The sequence below is a fragment of the Microplitis mediator genome, chromosome 3 (assembly GCF_029852145.1).
Source record: "Microplitis mediator isolate UGA2020A chromosome 3, iyMicMedi2.1, whole genome shotgun sequence".
NCBI lineage: Eukaryota > Metazoa > Arthropoda > Insecta > Hymenoptera > Braconidae > Microplitis > Microplitis mediator.
In genome coordinates, this window is record NC_079971.1 from 25,405,362 (window position 1) to 25,422,807 (window position 17,446).

A 17,446-nucleotide genomic window follows, 5' to 3' on the forward strand; every position below is an offset into this window, starting at 1 on the left:
CCAGTCTTGGCCCAGCCTTGGTAGAAGCCTGGAATGATAATCTCGGGCCAAGCCTGGTTGCCAGACCTGGCCCATGCTTGGTTACCCGACTTGGCCCATGCTTGGTTGCCAGACCTGGCCCAGGCTTCCAGGAAACGAATAAATTTAATTTAAAAAAATTTATTATTATTAACCTCGTAGAATTCATGATCATTAACGTTTTAATTATCTAAGGGAGGTAAATAATGTGAAAAAAACTTGGTGGAAATTCTGCTGGACTCTGGGCGTGAACTGCCGTCCTCCTGATTACTGGGCCCGAACGGTAGCTACTGACGAACCTACTAACGTTGAGCTGGTACATTTATATGATCTACTTATATAAATCATAGGTATATCCAAACTTGGGTAATCCTACCTTGGCCCAAGCCTGGCTTGCCATTGGATGGCCAAGGCTAAGTTACCCAGTCCTGGCCCAAGCCTGGGCCAATATAGGTGTGCCAAAGCTAGGTTCCCCAGTGCTGGGCCAAGTAGGGGCCCGTTGTTCAACTTTGGCAGCTCCTGTATGGTATAAAATCAGTGTTGAAGTCTCGGTGGTCGTCATCGTCGACGTTGCTCGGTACGGCGCGCAAACACGTTCAAATATTTTCCGCGAGCAAACAAACGTCCTTTCTCTCACCTTCTACCGCTTCTCAACAGTTACAAACTGTATACCCACACATTACATTACAGACTGTCATTTAACGTGTGTGAAGAAAAAGAATAAGTAAAAAGCGTTTTAAAACCCAAGTAAAGCGATAAAGACGGAAAAAAAAAAATTCGGTTAAGAGAAAGGGAGTAAGAGAGAAAATAGACACGCGTGCGTGCACATTTCTCAGCCTCACGCGAACGCGTGCGATTCTTTCTAATTATTTCATTCCACTCTCAATCATTTGTTTTATTTATTTAATTTTTTTTTAATTAACTCGAAAATTCAAACTATACTACGGTCTTGCTGCAATAAATCTCAATGAATTTATCAGCTCGGAATTTAAATAGTCTACAAAATTACTCTCGGCAGAACTATGCGAGAGTATTTTTGAATAATTAAAAACAAACTTGCAAAAAAAAAGGTATTATTCCGGATGTCTTCGAGACATATCAAACAACCTTACAACGTTTCTCCATTCTATTTGTGCAATTACAAAATCACTTCGGGAGTTCATAAGATCCGGCACCGCGTTTCTCGTCTGTATTCAAATTAGTTTACTTCTCTACTCCATCAGCATGTGGTTGATGGACATAAACTGAGAATTTAAAGAGTCTTGCCCAAATACAAATACTAAGTACTAAGTATATATCACCACCTAGTATATTCACTTTTTTCTTCCTCCATAAGTAATAATAATAATTTATGTTTCTTAGCCTTCGGCTATTTACGAGTTCTATTAAATTTACATTTAAAATTTTAAATGTACATTTAACCGCAGCAATGACCTCACAAATTTACGGGTCCAGGATACCGTTCAATATTTTGAGTAAGCCGTCGTTATGATCCTGCACCAGACTTCAGACAATTTTTGTAAACAAGTTACTTGTTAAGTATTTTAGTTGTTTGTATAGAATTGTGCTGCCAAATTGTCGTAGTGCTAAATATGATAGCTAATTTCTGGTTAGGGCTATCAAAGTTTGGAATAAGTTACCAGTTAATTGTACACAACAGCAAACTTTTTTGCGATTCCGTAATCAAGTTATGAATATTTTTTGAATGAATTTCGATTTTGATTGAGATCAAATTTTAAATTATATACATAATTTACTACTATATGTTAATTACAACAATATATTAAACTCTTGTATTTTGGATGACCACAAGGAGTTACGACTTCATGACCAATAAACAATAAATAATAATAATATTAAATTTTTTTCAAATGTCTGCTACTTTTCGTACCATAGTTATTACAAAAATGAACAATTTTCGGATTTTTTTCAACAAATCAATTACAAAAAAACTACAAATATACACATGTAGAAAATTAAAAAAACTATTGAGTAGATGTCCCTAAGAAAAATTATTTGAAATGATTCAAAACAATAAGAATCGATTAATCGATAGATATACACTTGGCATGGATTAAATCATTTTTCTTGATCAGAGGTATCATTTGTGGCCACTGCTCCATTTTTGAACATTTAATACTTGATTTTAATTAATGAAACAGTATAAGATAAAATTTCTATTTCAATAGTGCGCCAAAAGTACATTTTTATATATTTTAAAAATTATCTATGACATTGCATCCTTTACAAATGAATTTTTATGCCAACGCACAGGCCAAACGGCAATTGTATACATTAATATAGTTTTTTACAAGAGTAATTTTATTACCTAAAGTCACAATTTTTGAAGGAATATTAGACAGTTTAACTCTTACTGTATAATCCAATTTCTAAGCTGATTTATAATTTGCTATTTTACAAAAATTGTTGTTTACTTTCATTTGAAGTCTAAACTTTGTATTTATGTCCAAAACAGTACCTCCACTTTACACGGAGAAAAAAATACTTTTATTAAGAATATTTACTTGATACAAGAACATATCTTCTTGATAATTTTCGAGAATATATAATTTTGTCTTAAGAATTCGTACACAGAAAAAAAGTTATCTTGAGTCAAGAAAACATTTTGGAAGACAAACGTTTTCGGGAATCAAGTCAAGATTTTCTTGAGTCAAGAGAATTTGTCTTGGTTAAAAAAAAATTATTCTTGATCGGAGAAAATTTTTACTTTATCTGAGAAAATTTAGGTTTCCAAAAAAATTTTCTTGAATCAAGAATATTTACCTTCAGTCGAGAATTTTTTTTTTTCTGTGTAGAATTGATGGAAATAATTGTTTTTTAATTCAAGTAGACCATTCTTTTGTTTACTCATAATATATCGAATGCATATAATAACAAAAATAAATTTGATGCTCTTTTCTCAATAAATTAATACATAATAATGATATAAATATTTGTAACGGAATTTTTGAACCAAGAAATTCTTGTTTGGACAATATTACTTTATTTTCTCAGTGTGAAATTTATTTTTTTTCTAAAAATCAAAAAATTATTAAACGTCGGCTAACTTGAGTATCATGCCCGCATTTTAAATAAATTGATTCTGTTTTAATTTTAAATTTCACAGGGCAAATATAAACATATATAAAACATTCATCACACAACGTCCAATGTGTCGAAGTGTATATAGATCTCTGTTGGAACATGATGGATGATTGAAAACGATATAACTAAAATAATGACAGACTGATGGTTTTATTTTATCTCTCTGGGGCGATTTTAATCATCATCACATATCATAACTTTAATAATAATAATGATAATAATAATTGTTATTAATATATATATAAGGAGATTGTTATCTATATGAGTAATATTGAATTATAAATTTATATCAGTAAATTAATCGTAATTGTTTCTAAGAAGAGTATCGTCCAATTGAACCTCAACGCCGCTCGCTTAATATATTTAAAGTTATATTTAATAATAACCCAGAACGCGGGTTATTTTAAATACGTACCTTTTAAATTTAGAGCAGAAATCCTTTGAACACAACACTGACACTAAATAATATTTATTATTATTATTTATTTAAATAATTTAAACTAAAACACTGGGAATAAACTTGGACTAGAAACTTGTGTTTGTTATTTATCAGTTTTAAAAAACCCGGGGTTTTTAAATAAATATATTTTTTTAAAATAGTTATTGTTATTAATAATTAATAATTATTAAATAATTTAAAAATTCCGCCAATCGTTTTCATTCGCCGACGGTGAATAATTTGTCACGGTCGATATAAATGCGCGGAGGACGAAGAGTACAAGCGCCATTTTAACCCCGTGTGCACTTAATAATAATTAAATCACGATAATATATTTAAACACAGCACAGTATATTTTTAAAATATATATGTTTTTAAGTGGCAATATATATATTTTATTTATATATAAAAAGTTTTAAAACGCCGGTTCAGTAGCGTCGTTTTTAAAATAAAGTTGTAACAACAACAAAAAAAGGCGCTTTAAATTTGAATTATAAATTTAAAATAGTCACTTAGACACTCACGTTCTTTTATTGTTATTTATAAATATAAATAAAGTTTAAGTTAATTATAAACGATAAATGTTTTTTGTTTAAAGGTTAATTTATAATTATTATTTATAATAAAATATTTGAAACAACGCGTATGCGTCGTCGAGTGAACGGAGGTGGTAGCGTCCGCGCGCCGTAACGAGAGGACACGAACTAAACTGAACTCTCGGGAAGAGAAATACCGAAGCGAGTGTGGAGTGGGAGAGGGGGTGAGCTGGTAGTAGTGAGGGTGATGGTGATGGTGCTGATGGGTGAGACGGTGCCGGTGATTGTGCTGGTGGTGTGTAGCTGAGTCGCGTGATGTAAGTGAGGACGGCGATGGTGTTGGTGTTGGTGTTGGTGTTGCTGGAGATAGTGGTAGTATGTAGTAGTTTTAGTTGCCCGACTGGTTTTCATCGTACCGCTATTCGGCTGTTTTACAGAGTAGAGGACACTAGCGCCACCAACCTCTACCGAGGACAGACATAAAGTGCAGTCTGGTACTGGTACTGGGATCTGGTAGGGCATCCAACGCTTACATCAGTTCCAATGCCGTTCTTGCTGATCTTGGGCACTTGGATCTTTGCTGGTTGGTTTTGATTACACTATCGGTCTGCCGTCAATCGCCAATACAATTCGATCCTATTCAAACAGTAATTGTCTTTGTGATTATTTAGATGAAACTCCAGAGCTACAAGAGCTAAAGAGACTCAGTACTTAGTGTAGGTACTGATGATTGTAACCGAGCTACTGGATCTTACCGATAAAGTTTATTGGTATTTAATTATAAATATTTTATTGACGACTAGAACAATGACTTGTGTAGCTGAGGAATCCACAGGGTCATTGATTTTTTAGAAACCGAGGGTAATCTGCTCATGCGCACGGGAAATAAATTGACATCAGCGTCCTTCGATATATAGAGAATACAGAGAATCGTAAGCGCACTTGTTCGTGTAAGATTTTATTAACTTTCAAATTTATTGGAATTGATATAAATTTATCCTGGGGATTGAGAAAGCAAATTAGTGGGGAGGAACCAGTAAATTAATAAAATCATCTTGTCTTTTATTATTAACTTAATGTTTGCAGATTATGACCTTTACTTGTATTTGTCTGTTACATTATTGACTTTTTTTTTTTTTATTGTTATTATTGTATGTGGCTGGATCGGGTTGATTGGCGGCATAAACGCATATGCCATATCCTTTTGGTTTCCAATCGATCGACCAAGATCGTCCCATTAATCGACCTCGGTGATGGCGCTCTGCTGGCCAATCCTGTTTGTTTTATTGCTGATGGGGATGTACACACTGCACACATTCTGTATATGTATATATATATATATACATATATAAGAGAGAGGAGTAAAGAGGAGAATGAACACTATACGCGGCAACTGAGGGAACGATAAAAAAATTGCGAGAATGCCTATAGAGGAGAGTAGATCGAGGGAAGTAAATCAACGCGGTGTTGTAAATATATATATATGTATATTATATCTATATCTATATCTATGTATATGTATATGGCGAAATCGTTTTCACGCTTGTGAAATAGACGAACGGATAAAATCCAGCAATTACCCTGTGTAACGAACTACGCGGACCTATTGCAACCTGTGATCCAATCATCGAGACTATGAGCCATGAGCCTAGTACTGCTACTAGCACTAGTCTAGTAGTCTTTCAATCTACTATAGATATAGACACACCATCTATATTTTAGTGTCTACCTTTAATAGCTGTGGGCATATTGATATACTTTTGTGTTAAAGAAAACAATTATATTTATATTGGAAATGTCTACACAGAAAAAAAAGTCACTACGCGATACCAAAACGATACGAAAAAAAAAAATTTGAAAACCGCCTGACCCTGCGGGCCCCAAAACTTCCCGCTGTTTCCGAGATCAGGGGGCTCGGAAATATTATTACTTGTAAATTTTTGAGCTCTTATTCGAGCTCAAAAATTTGTCAGGCCGGTAAAACATACCTTCACTGAAAAATTATAATTTTTGTCCGACGATATCTTTGGAACGAATCAATGGATTTGTACGTTCTTGGTGGCAATCGAAAGGGCTCACCAAGAGTTAGAACTGAGTATATTTTGAGGTAAATCGGGCAAGTGGTTTATGAGTTATATGCGAAAAACCAAACACAAAAAAATTTTTTAATTTTTATTCTTCGTCTAACTTGTAAAATACATGACCGATCTACCCCAAAATCTAATAAATTCTAAGTTTTGGTGAGCTCTTTCGATTGCCACCAAGTACTTTCAAATCGGTTTATTCGTTCCAAAGATATCGTCAGACAAAAAAAAGATCACACACACACACACACACATATATATATATATATATATACACGGACGTCCATCCGGGAATAGTCAGAATAGCTTCCTAGACCCTCAAAACGTCAAGATTTGATAGAAATTCGATTTTCGAAAATCGGACAAAAATCAATAACTTCCCTTTTTTTGAAAATTTGCAATTTTCTTAGCGGGAAGTTTTGAAATATTTCAAAAAATTACACCTATAGTTCTTTTAATTTTCTACATGTGCATATTTTTATTTTTTTTTTTTATCATAAAATATTTTGCACCATAAAAAAACAAAAATTTTCTGCTCCAAAAAATCCTTATTTTCTGTCTACACATTAAATTATTTTTTATGTATGTTAATTTATCAAGACAGAAATATTTACATTTACCTACTAGTCATCTAGCATTTTATGATAAATCATTGATTGTATCTGCAATTCGTATCTGGAATCTGCTACCTCCGAGCTTCAGATATTTTCCTACATTTGGGGAATTTCGTACTGTGTTCAATAACTTTTTCGATTTAGAAACTTCGAATTGAAATGTACTTAACGAATTTAATAGAGTAGAAGTACCTTTTGTGGCCACTGCTCCATTTTTGGACATTTAATACTTTATTTTGAACAATGAAAAAGTATGAATTTATTTTATTAAAATTTTTCAAGTATCCAAAACTGATACAAATTTAAAGTTTATACTTTTAATGCAATAATTTTTTGAACGGCCACAAGATACTTTGATCTCATGCTCAAATAAAATAATCTATGGATGTATGAAGGCTGTACATGTAGATTATTGTTTCATTGGGTTGCGGTTTGATATTATTGATGGAGTTTATTGTTGATATAACTAAGTGGGATCCGATGATTTATACCGGCATCTAAAATCATTTATTTCTTTGTTTTGATGATATCGAGGTTGTTCGATACCGCACCGCTAATAACTGTTTTGAATTCAGACCGATCGGGAATTTATTTCGAGCGTATGACATTTATTGATATTTAATAAACCGATTGGTTTATAAATATAGGATTGGCTGTTAAATATTTTATGCTGTGAATTAAATGAATATTTGTCCCGACGGAGTACCATGAAGAATTTATTAAAAACAATTTATGAAAATCTACAGCTTATCATTGAATTAAATTGTTATAAATCAAGTTAAAGCTGGTATTAGATCATTTTTATTAAACTTCCCGGACATGAAACATGGAGGCTTGATGAAGATCCATCACTTTGAGTCTTATAAATGAACCAGATTGCTTGACTGATCGAACTGTTAAAGAAGTGACCACTAAAAATAACAACAACAATAATAACAATCGGTCACTTGGGCTTTTGACGGCACAAATCGAAAGTTCTCTCGGCACAGCGGACCGGCATTTCCGCTTCACGTCACATTACCGCCCGCATTTACTAAACCCACCGCATTCTATCCCTCCGTTATTCTTCTGCATCTTGCCAAAATCTCAATACTTTTTTTACTTTTTTTATATATATTTTGTTAAACTCCCTTCTACTCGACTTTTTTGCAATTTAAACCGTCTTAATATAATTTTTTTATCATACATTTTGTGTTTTATTTCTTAACTGTCACGCTCGGCAAAATGTAATTCGTCAGCTCGTGTGTCCTAATGGACAAATAATTGTACGAAAAAATAGCATTATAACTCTGAATTAGCCATAATAATTGTCGGTAATAAAATAAAAAAACACGAGATTAAGCCAAAAAAATAAAGTGAGAAAGAGAGAGGGAGAGACAGAGAGTGAGAGAAATAAAAATGTGAACGATGTAGGTTGTAAGCTGGCTGTTTTATAATCGGTCTCTCGCGAGGCAGGAACTTGCCGTGAAACAATGGACGGGCTAGCGGTGAAGACAAAAGAGAAGGTTCCCTCGTTTTCTTCCATTCGTAAGCCAAGCAAAAGACCGTCTTATAGAGTTCTCATGCTAACTTGGTTAGCCAGGTTCATTAGCGAAATTACAAATACAGAGCATAGAGCCAACAAACAAAATTTTAACTAACGCAAGTCTAAGTAGTGCAGACTATCCAGGATGCGGTTGGGTCTAGTGCTAAAATGTTACACTTCTTGCCCAGGAAAAATAAAAACCGTCTTGTTCTTTATTTCACTTTTACAACCGAGGTCTTCATAAACATCGCCGGCAATTATCAGGGCAGATGTTTCGTTTGAGTCGCTTGGTGGCAGATGATCTCCAGATCGATAGTGCGATCGATTTACATTGACGACCCCGGAAAAAGGATTTGCGGATCAATAGCCACGTTGAAACTCCTGTACGCTGTATTATCCATAACGCGGGTTTAAATATAAGTGCATTTGTTGCCAATTCAAGTTTATTATATGGAGCTAAAGGATCTTTATGACCCTTTATCAACGGCTATATTTGGATAATGTGCAGTCGAAAAGCTCCGCTTTATCAATGTTCAACGCATCTATACATATATACGGACGGTTAAATATCTATCAGGTTTTAGTGTTCCTAATGACGTGGAACATTTCATGATACTGATTAAAGTGGACACTCGGATGTTTGTAAACGAGCTAATGCCTATATATTCAATACAGATCTGTATCGCGTACACCCACTACTGCAGTAGCACCAGCAGCATACATATGTATGTAGGGTATTAAGCTTTTAGTGGATAAATTGGGAAATGGAACAAGAGGTCTCTGCTGCCATGGGAACCGGCCCTTAGCGTTATTCAATTAGGCTGGTTATGAATTAATTAACATATATTATATATTCATTTGTGAAATATTACGTATTTAAGTGCTCTAATAAATTTGTTTTAAAGTTATTATTTGTCTTTTGTATTGAGCCCCATTATGGGGGAGGGTGGGGCAGAGCGGCCCCCTGGAATTTTGATAAAAAAAAATTTTAAGTCCGATATGTTTGCGCATTTTTATCCCTGCGCATGACTTTTGGGGCAAAATGGACAAGCCCAAAATTTTGAAAAAGTGATTTTTTCATATTTTTATCGTCAAATTAAAAAAAAATTATTATAATTCCACATTTCTAGCCCTACGCATAACACCTGGGGCAAAATGGACCAGCCGAAACTTCCGAAAAAATTATTTTTTCATATTTTTCGGCCGTTTCTCCATGTAAGAGGCAAATTTGCTCACTAAAAATTTATAAAAATAAAATTTTTTTTTTTAGTTGATAAATTTTTGAAATAAAGTAAAACTATAGAATTGTTTTTTTTTTTTTTATTAAATAACAATTAGTAATTAAGGTAATCGAGAGTGAACGATTTATTACACCTTAAAAAATTTTTTTCGAGTAACATAAAACCAAAAATAGTTGTCAAGAGAAAGAAATACATTCTTAATGATGAAAACAATTTAAAAAAAAAAAAGAACGAAAAAAAAAATTTTTTATCATTTTTTGGAGGGGGGCCGCTCTGCCCCACAAAAAAATTTTTTTTTTCAGAATTTTGGCAAAATGTCCATAAATTTGTTCGAAATAGGACAAAAGTAAAGTGATCTTATGGTTGAAAGCCACAAAAAGTAATAACTGGCTTAGGGGGGCCGCTCTGCCCCACCCTCCCCTGTGTGTTTTTTAAAAGCGAGCCAATACAACGGGATAAAATTTAACGGCAAGATCATTACAAAAGCAGTTGGCATTCATGTTACCAATGAATTGTCCCGATAAACCAGTCATTTTAGCACACACTCTGCATCATAAAGATTTCACAAACAACCGATACGAGCACGCGTACATTTCCTTTGACAATAACCGCGACTAATGTCAACTCCTGTTCGGTAATGCGCAATTCATGTCAACGATTTACCATTTTTATTTATACATTTATTCATTTTTTATTATCATTATTTAAACTGCTTTAACTCTCCATATCGGACAAACTTGTTGGACACATAGTTCAGGTATGGAAAGGCTGATAGCAGGTTTCGATATCTGCAATCGATTGCCGGCGATCTCTCTATTGAGTAAACTCCTTTTAATGCTCCACAATCGTGTAATGTAGTCTATGTTGGATAATTTGATCAACTTGATATTGTTGCTTTTTTATTACATAGCATTTTTTTAACATTGTGCGTCACGCATTGTGAGTAAAAGCGACTTAAATTTTTAAAAATACTACGGTATTACTTAAATGTGTATCCAAGCGTTATGAATAACTGTATCACTGGATAGCACTAACTGCTCGGGATAATTATTGACTGAGGGTATAATGGATGGTGATGTGTGATGATAGTTGATGATGCCTTTTTATCATCAAGTATGACTTTTAATATATATATATGTATAAAACGGGAGTGGGTTGTTGTGTGTTTGGTATCAGGTTGTGAACGTGATCGGTCAAAGCGCACGTTTTATTCATTCAATTCACTTGCGCCTCTGGTTTCTCTCTTTTATTTATCCAACACCTCATCGTACCCTCTCTTTTATTAGTGATCGCTCGAGAGCTCATTCGTTTATTCGTTTCTATTCTGAAAGAATCTCACGAGTCATCGAAACGAAACCCAGATATATATGTATATAAATAATAGTTGTATGGCGAGCATGGTTAGTATCTATATATATATATATATATATATATATATATGCCACGGGTTTTCGAGCAGCATTGCGTCATGATTAATGGGTTTTTATACCTGTGCTGGTTTACGTTACAATATTGGTATGCATCACTTGTTGTGTACTTGGTGAAAGATAGACGCTCGACCTTTACCGGAAGTTTAGTAGTTATACATTGTATATTATTGTAATCCAGTACAGGTAAATTGAGGTTTTTAGTTTTAAATAAATTTTTTATATGTCAGCGAACGTGATAGTTTTATAAATTTATTTTTAGAATAATTGTTGATAGAAACTAACAAAGACACAGGCAGCAGATCCGGTCTAAAAGTTACCATAGAACTACTCATGGTTCAAAAACTGCATTGAAACAAATATAGGGGAAGGGGGGGCAAAACGGGATACTTAACGAAAAATTTAGTTTTTAGGGACATAATTATCGTAAATTGGCTTCATTTTGATTCTATTTAAAATAAATATAACGAATTTCAGACTGCCATCAGAAAAAAAATTTTTATTTTCTGCGGGCAAAATGGGATACCCCAAAAAAAAGTAAATTTTTTTTTTTTTTTTTCAAGTGAATAAAATTGATGTAATAATGTCTTTCTAAATTGATGTAAGTAATAAAATTTACTCTCAACATATTTTTAAAGAAGTTTTTCCTTGTTATTTCTTTTCAAAATTTGAAATTGGCGCCAATATTGTACTTTTCGCAAAAAATATAAAAATGTTTTTTCTTAGCTTTTAATAGTGTAAAATTATACTAGATGTCATTTTTGACCATTTTCGAAAGTTTTTCGAGAAAAAAAAATTTTGACGAAATTTTGAGAGTATCCCGTTTTGCCCCCCCCCCCTTCTCCTAAGTATCTATGGGAACTTTAGATAGGGGTATAAGTCCACATATTAGAATTTTTTCATGGTGTGGATTCCCTAAGAATCTGTGGTGGATTTCTATAGGACACCATATACCCTTATATTATCCGAAATTACTGAAATTCTCTCTTTCAATATTCCTTAACTCCAGCAATTATTTTAAAGAATTCAAATTTCTGGCCTTTGATACGACAGATGTCCAATATGTGACTAGTAATTTTCTTGTCGCTCGGTCGGAAGGCTTCTTAGTGTTTAGAAGTAGATACAGTTTACGATAATTTAAGGGTTAAGGGATAAAATGATACACAAGTCCCAGGTTGATCTTTAAGCATAATCTTATAAAAATCAGGTCAATTTACGTTGAAATAAGAATATGAAGCGACAGATTCCGAGATGACGAGCGTAGGTAAGATCGGGTGAAGCTCTAATAAAAATAAATAGATAAAAATAATAATAGTAAAAAAAAAAAAACCAAACTCGTTAAAAGCCGTCCCGAAGTCATAAAAATCCGCATCGCAGGTATATACTAACGATCTACAAGTCCGTGCGAGGTTGATCCTAATCTCGGCTCGCGAGAGAAAGAGACAAGAGAAATCGCGCGGGCGAGTGAGAGAGTGAGAGTGATTGCTTGTAAGGGATGAGAGAGAGAGTGAACCGCGACAGGACGAGCTCGAGGGGGAGGGGGAGGGCAAGTCAAGGTCCGCTTGAATTTTGAATGAGAGAAAAAAAACGGCGTCGTCGTGGCAAAAGAGATGGCAAGCAAGAGTAGAGGTTTAGTTAGAGAGGAGTGAAGTGAAAGAGGAGAAACATGGCCGCGCGGTTTTAAATTGCCGTTGTTCAAGCGTCCGGCCGCCCGCCCGCCCGATTTTAGGTTCCCTCTCTCTATTCGCTTCCATCTATAGCTCATCTTTCGTCTTACTTGCTTTCTCTTTGCTCATACCAGCCACTCGTCTACTTTGTTTGTCGTTTTTCACCAGAAGCAAGGGATGATGCCCCTCGGGCTCCACACCAGCTCCAGCTCCACCACGACTACGCTCCTCTTCCTTTACTCCTTTTTTCTTATTTTTATATTTTATTTTGTCTTCTTTTACTTTTATGTACGCATTTTTGTTTCTTTTAACTTTTTTTACTGCCTTTGCTTCTTTTCCTCCCATCTGCTCCATCCCTTTTAACCCCACGGAATTTCGGGAAACACGAAAGTGCTCGGCGCTTTTCGCATTCTTTGAAATTTCATTGGCGCCAAACGACTATAAGAATGTCCAAAGAAAATATATAAAATTGTTATTGTTGTTAATAAAAAATAATAAAATTTTTTTTTATTTTATTTTATTCTTTAGAGCTCCGATAATTTATTTTTATTGAGATTAATAAATTATCCAATTGGAATGATGTTATATGCTAATTTTTTATTATATAAATAAATTTTTTTCGTACTTTTTTTTTCTACCAACTTTATTTATGGTAACGATTAAATTAAAGTTAAATTTATATAAATTATTTAAACCGTTTAAAATAAAGAAAATTTATTTAATTGCTAGCACAATGATAAGGCCAATAAAAAATTTTTAAAAGACTATTTCATTATAATTTAAAAAAATAATTTTATATATACACTTAAATTATTGTTTTGTCAACTTTTATAGAGTAATAAAACTTTCACAATACGACTATTTATTTTGTTCGTGACATCATCAATTAAATCGAAATAAAAAAGAAATCAATAAAAAAATAACATTTACTTTCTCTCGGAATTCATTTATTAACTCAAAATAAATATCTCTTTGTATAAATAATTGTAATTATTAACTTATATGACAAAAAAATGGGTCAAATTTTTTATGTTTTTAAGTGACAGCAAAATAATAATTTTTTTTTTTTTAATTTATTTTCCTTAACTGAAATTAATGATAATATCTTTTTTACTGGTGGTCGTGTCTATTTTTCTTTAAAATCCGATTGTCGAAATTTGTCAACCGTAGTACATTTATATATATATAAATATATATACTGTAGTAATAGAATAAAAAAAAATAAATAAATAAATATATAAAATAAGTAAGGAAACGAGACGTACAAGAAGAAGAAAGAGAAGAAGAAGAAGAAGAAGGAGAAGAAGAAGAAGACGGTGTGATTTATCGGCGAGGGTGCGTACATACGACAGATATACTACTCTTTTATTAGTGTAAGAAAGACAAGTTAACTCTTACATTACATTACATTAACTTATATATATATGTGGTGCAAACACACATGGATGCTTAGAATAAAGTAAAAGAGGAATTCTTATTGAAAAGTATAAAGAGAGACAAGTAGTTTTTAAATGGGTTTATAGTGTAGTGCAGGTATGGTAACAGGTCGAAAATTTCTTAAACGATTGAATGCGATTCAGAGGTTTGTTACGAATGGGAATGGAAGCGCCATAGCCATTTAGTTACTGCTGCTGTTGTTGTTGTGCTGGCTGGATTTAAAAATGTACACGGGAGTTATTAATGTCGGTAGTCGCGAGACCGCGCGCTTCCGCGACAGTAAATCGCCGGTACAAAATACCACGGTGGGAAATAAATAAAACCAAGTGAGCGATAAGTCGTTGATGCTATATTTTCAGTCTCTCTTATTCGACCTCCCGTTGCTTTAATTCCTCAATTCCCCTCCCCTTCCCTCCCCTTACACTTACTCCACTCTCACTCGCGTTATTTATTTACATTTTTAAATCTCCCTCACTCGGAGTTTCACCCCCTCCACAATTATGGACGAATATTTCTCTCCATCATCTATCTAAAGGCAAATACATACCTTTACTTTGTATATATATATATATATATATATAATAATGCTATACCTTGGGTTGGATAACGTGCCCTGTAGCTCGCGAGGACCCGCGAGAGACTTGATCGAGACGGTAATTGAATAAATGTTACTAATTATTTTTGTAACCGTGATCATTAATACGCTCATCCCTGATCATCCGCTTAAATACACTCTAAATTCAATTTATCTTTAATCCCCGACGTATTAATTTAAATAAGTGTTAATATATTTTAATTTTAATCTTGATAGATAAGCCGATAGGCGCTTCATTTTCTCAGTTAACAATTTATTATTATTATTATTATTTATATTCATATTTTTTTTAAAAAAACTCCACCGAAGTTATTTTTACTTTAATGCCGGGTGATTTAATTACTGAAGATAAACTTTTAAATATTATTTAAAGGTAATTTTTCACAAATTTAAATATATTAATTAAAAAATAATTATTTTATTTAAAGACTGAGGGTTACTTAATTGCTTTTTATAATAGCTCATTTAATGTGAAATTTAATCGCCCGGTAAATTTAATTATGAAACTTTTATTTATCATTTTTTTTTTTTTTTATTAATTCCAAGTGTTGATAGACAATTTTTATTTTTTTTTTATCAAACTATTGTATGTAACCCTATCAAAAAAATCCATGTAGGAAATTATGGTATTACATCAGGATCCATGGGGATCAATATAGGAAAGTGAGAATTTATATAGGAATACTTGTATGAACGTATGGGGAACTGGATTCTCATATAGGAAATTTTTATGGGAAACTACGTGTCCTTCGATTCCCATAAGGGAATTTCCTATAGGAAACTGCGTATATCTGGATTTCCATGTTAAAAATCCATATGGGTGGCTGGGTATGTAGATTTCTATGTAAAAATTTCAAATATATAGGAAACCATGGATAAATCCACATAGAAATCTAAACTTGGACTCCATATGAATTTTTGATTTTTGATGGTTTTGATTCCCATGGGGAGTGATTGTAACATTTCAGATAAAAATCCATAATTTTAGGTATTCCCATGGGAATTTACGTAAGAATCTATATAAGAAACCATATGGGTATCGATCCGAAAACGCTACGTGGAAATCTTCATGGAAATTTAAGCTGGATTCGCAGGTGGAATTTTTGATAGGGAGTAGATACAAATTATATTTAATTAATGCATGATCTTGAAACAGTGCCGTGGTAAGATGCTATTGCGCGACAATCATTTGAGCAGCAGTCACTATTTTTTTTGCACTAAAAATTTAAAAAAAAAATTAATAGTGACTAAATAAAATAATTTATAACTTTTTATTGATTTACGCATACTCACGGAGCCAAATATTTTGCAGCTATGGACGGCATAACTTGCGACCATAATTACTTGCAGAACAATAATAAATAATAACAAAAGTTTCGACATTGCTTCCACGGATTAATTGTCAGTATCACTGAAGAAAAGTTGATAAATTTTTAATTTATATAATGGAAATAATTACTATTAAATATTTATAAATAAATTTTTTTTTTCTATATCCGTCAATGTACTATTTTGATTGGATGCGTCTTTACAATTTAAAATAATTTCTAATGGTCGGTATTTTTGTCTGTACCAATTATATTGACGACGTGGTCATTGATTCCTAATTTTTCGGAAGTATATCATTAAATTTAACAGCAGTAACTATAAATATGTTTATAACTCTGTTTTTTTAAAATTATTTTTGTGATTTATAGCTTGATTGTGTGATTAAAGTGATTAAAGACCATAAAAAAATCGGTCTATCGGTTGACCCTGCAGGCCAGCCCCAAAACCCCGCTATCTTCGAGCTCAAGGAGCTCGAAAATATTGTTGTGAATATATTTTTGAGCTCTTCAAGCTCGGAAATACTTTCGTAGGTCGTTGTTTTCGAAAAAACGTTTTTTACTATTTCTTTCATCAACCATATCTTTCTAACGAATTAACCGATTGAGACAGTTAAGGTGGCAATCGACGCGTTTTATCAAGTTCTAAATCTGATCAAATTTGAAATTGATTTATCAAGTCGTTTTTGAAAAATTTAAAAAAAACTAAAAAAAAATTCTTTTCAATTCTTTCGACAACGGTTTCTCTTGAACGAATGAACCGATTTTGATGGTTAAGGTGGCATACGACGCGGCTTTTAAAGCTTTAGAGCCCAGTCGATTTTGGAATCAATCCACCGAGCACATTAAAAGTTATCGAAATAAACATTTTTGAAAAAATTTTATTTTTGTAATATCTCTGAACGAGTCCTACCGATCAAGTTCAATTTTTCACAGCTTTACGATATTGACAAGCTGCGTCGAATGACACCTTAACGATCAAATTCGCTTCATCCGTTCAAAAGATACAGGTATTTACATACGTACGACATACATACATACACTCAGACATCATCTTAAAATCAGTCAGAATAGCTTCCTAGAACCTCGAAATGTCTAGATCTGATAGAAATTCGATTTTCGAAAATCGGACCGAAACCAATAACTTCCCGAATTTTTGAAAATTTTTAATTTTCTTAGCGGGAAGTTGAAAATTAATCATTTTCAATGTGGGACTAAATAGACCGGTGACCAAAAGTGTGCGCGCCCGACGCACACAGTATTTTGATAATGATTGTTTTTTAACTTTTTCATATATTAATTAAAAAACGATTATTTTGTTAAAGACTAAGGGTTACTCAGTTGCTTTTTATATGATGGGTTATTTAATGTGAAATTTAATCGCCCGGTAAATTTAATCATAAAACTTCTATTTATTATTTTTTTTTTTTTTT

General features: G+C 32.9%; 1 protein-coding gene and 1 long non-coding RNA gene across 17 annotated transcripts in view; one reads left to right on the plus strand and one right to left on the minus strand.

The window, feature by feature from the left end:
- LOC130666133 (ephrin type-A receptor 4-A) overlaps positions 1-4,118 on the minus strand; it is an 89,666-nt gene extending 85,548 nt beyond the window's left edge. For all 16 annotated transcript variants that reach the window (XR_008989610.1, XM_057466904.1, XM_057466900.1 and 13 more), the window contains exon 1: positions 3,539-4,118. The gene's annotated coding sequence lies outside the window, so the exon portion shown is untranslated. The remainder of the gene's footprint in view (positions 1-3,538) is intronic.
- Positions 4,118-5,893, plus strand: LOC130666154 (uncharacterized). Its single transcript, XR_008989613.1, has 4 exons — positions 4,118-4,681; positions 4,770-4,818; positions 4,902-5,030; positions 5,327-5,893. It is a non-coding gene; the product is annotated as an uncharacterized LOC130666154 (long non-coding RNA).
- The last annotated feature ends 11,553 nt before the right edge of the window (positions 5,894-17,446 follow it).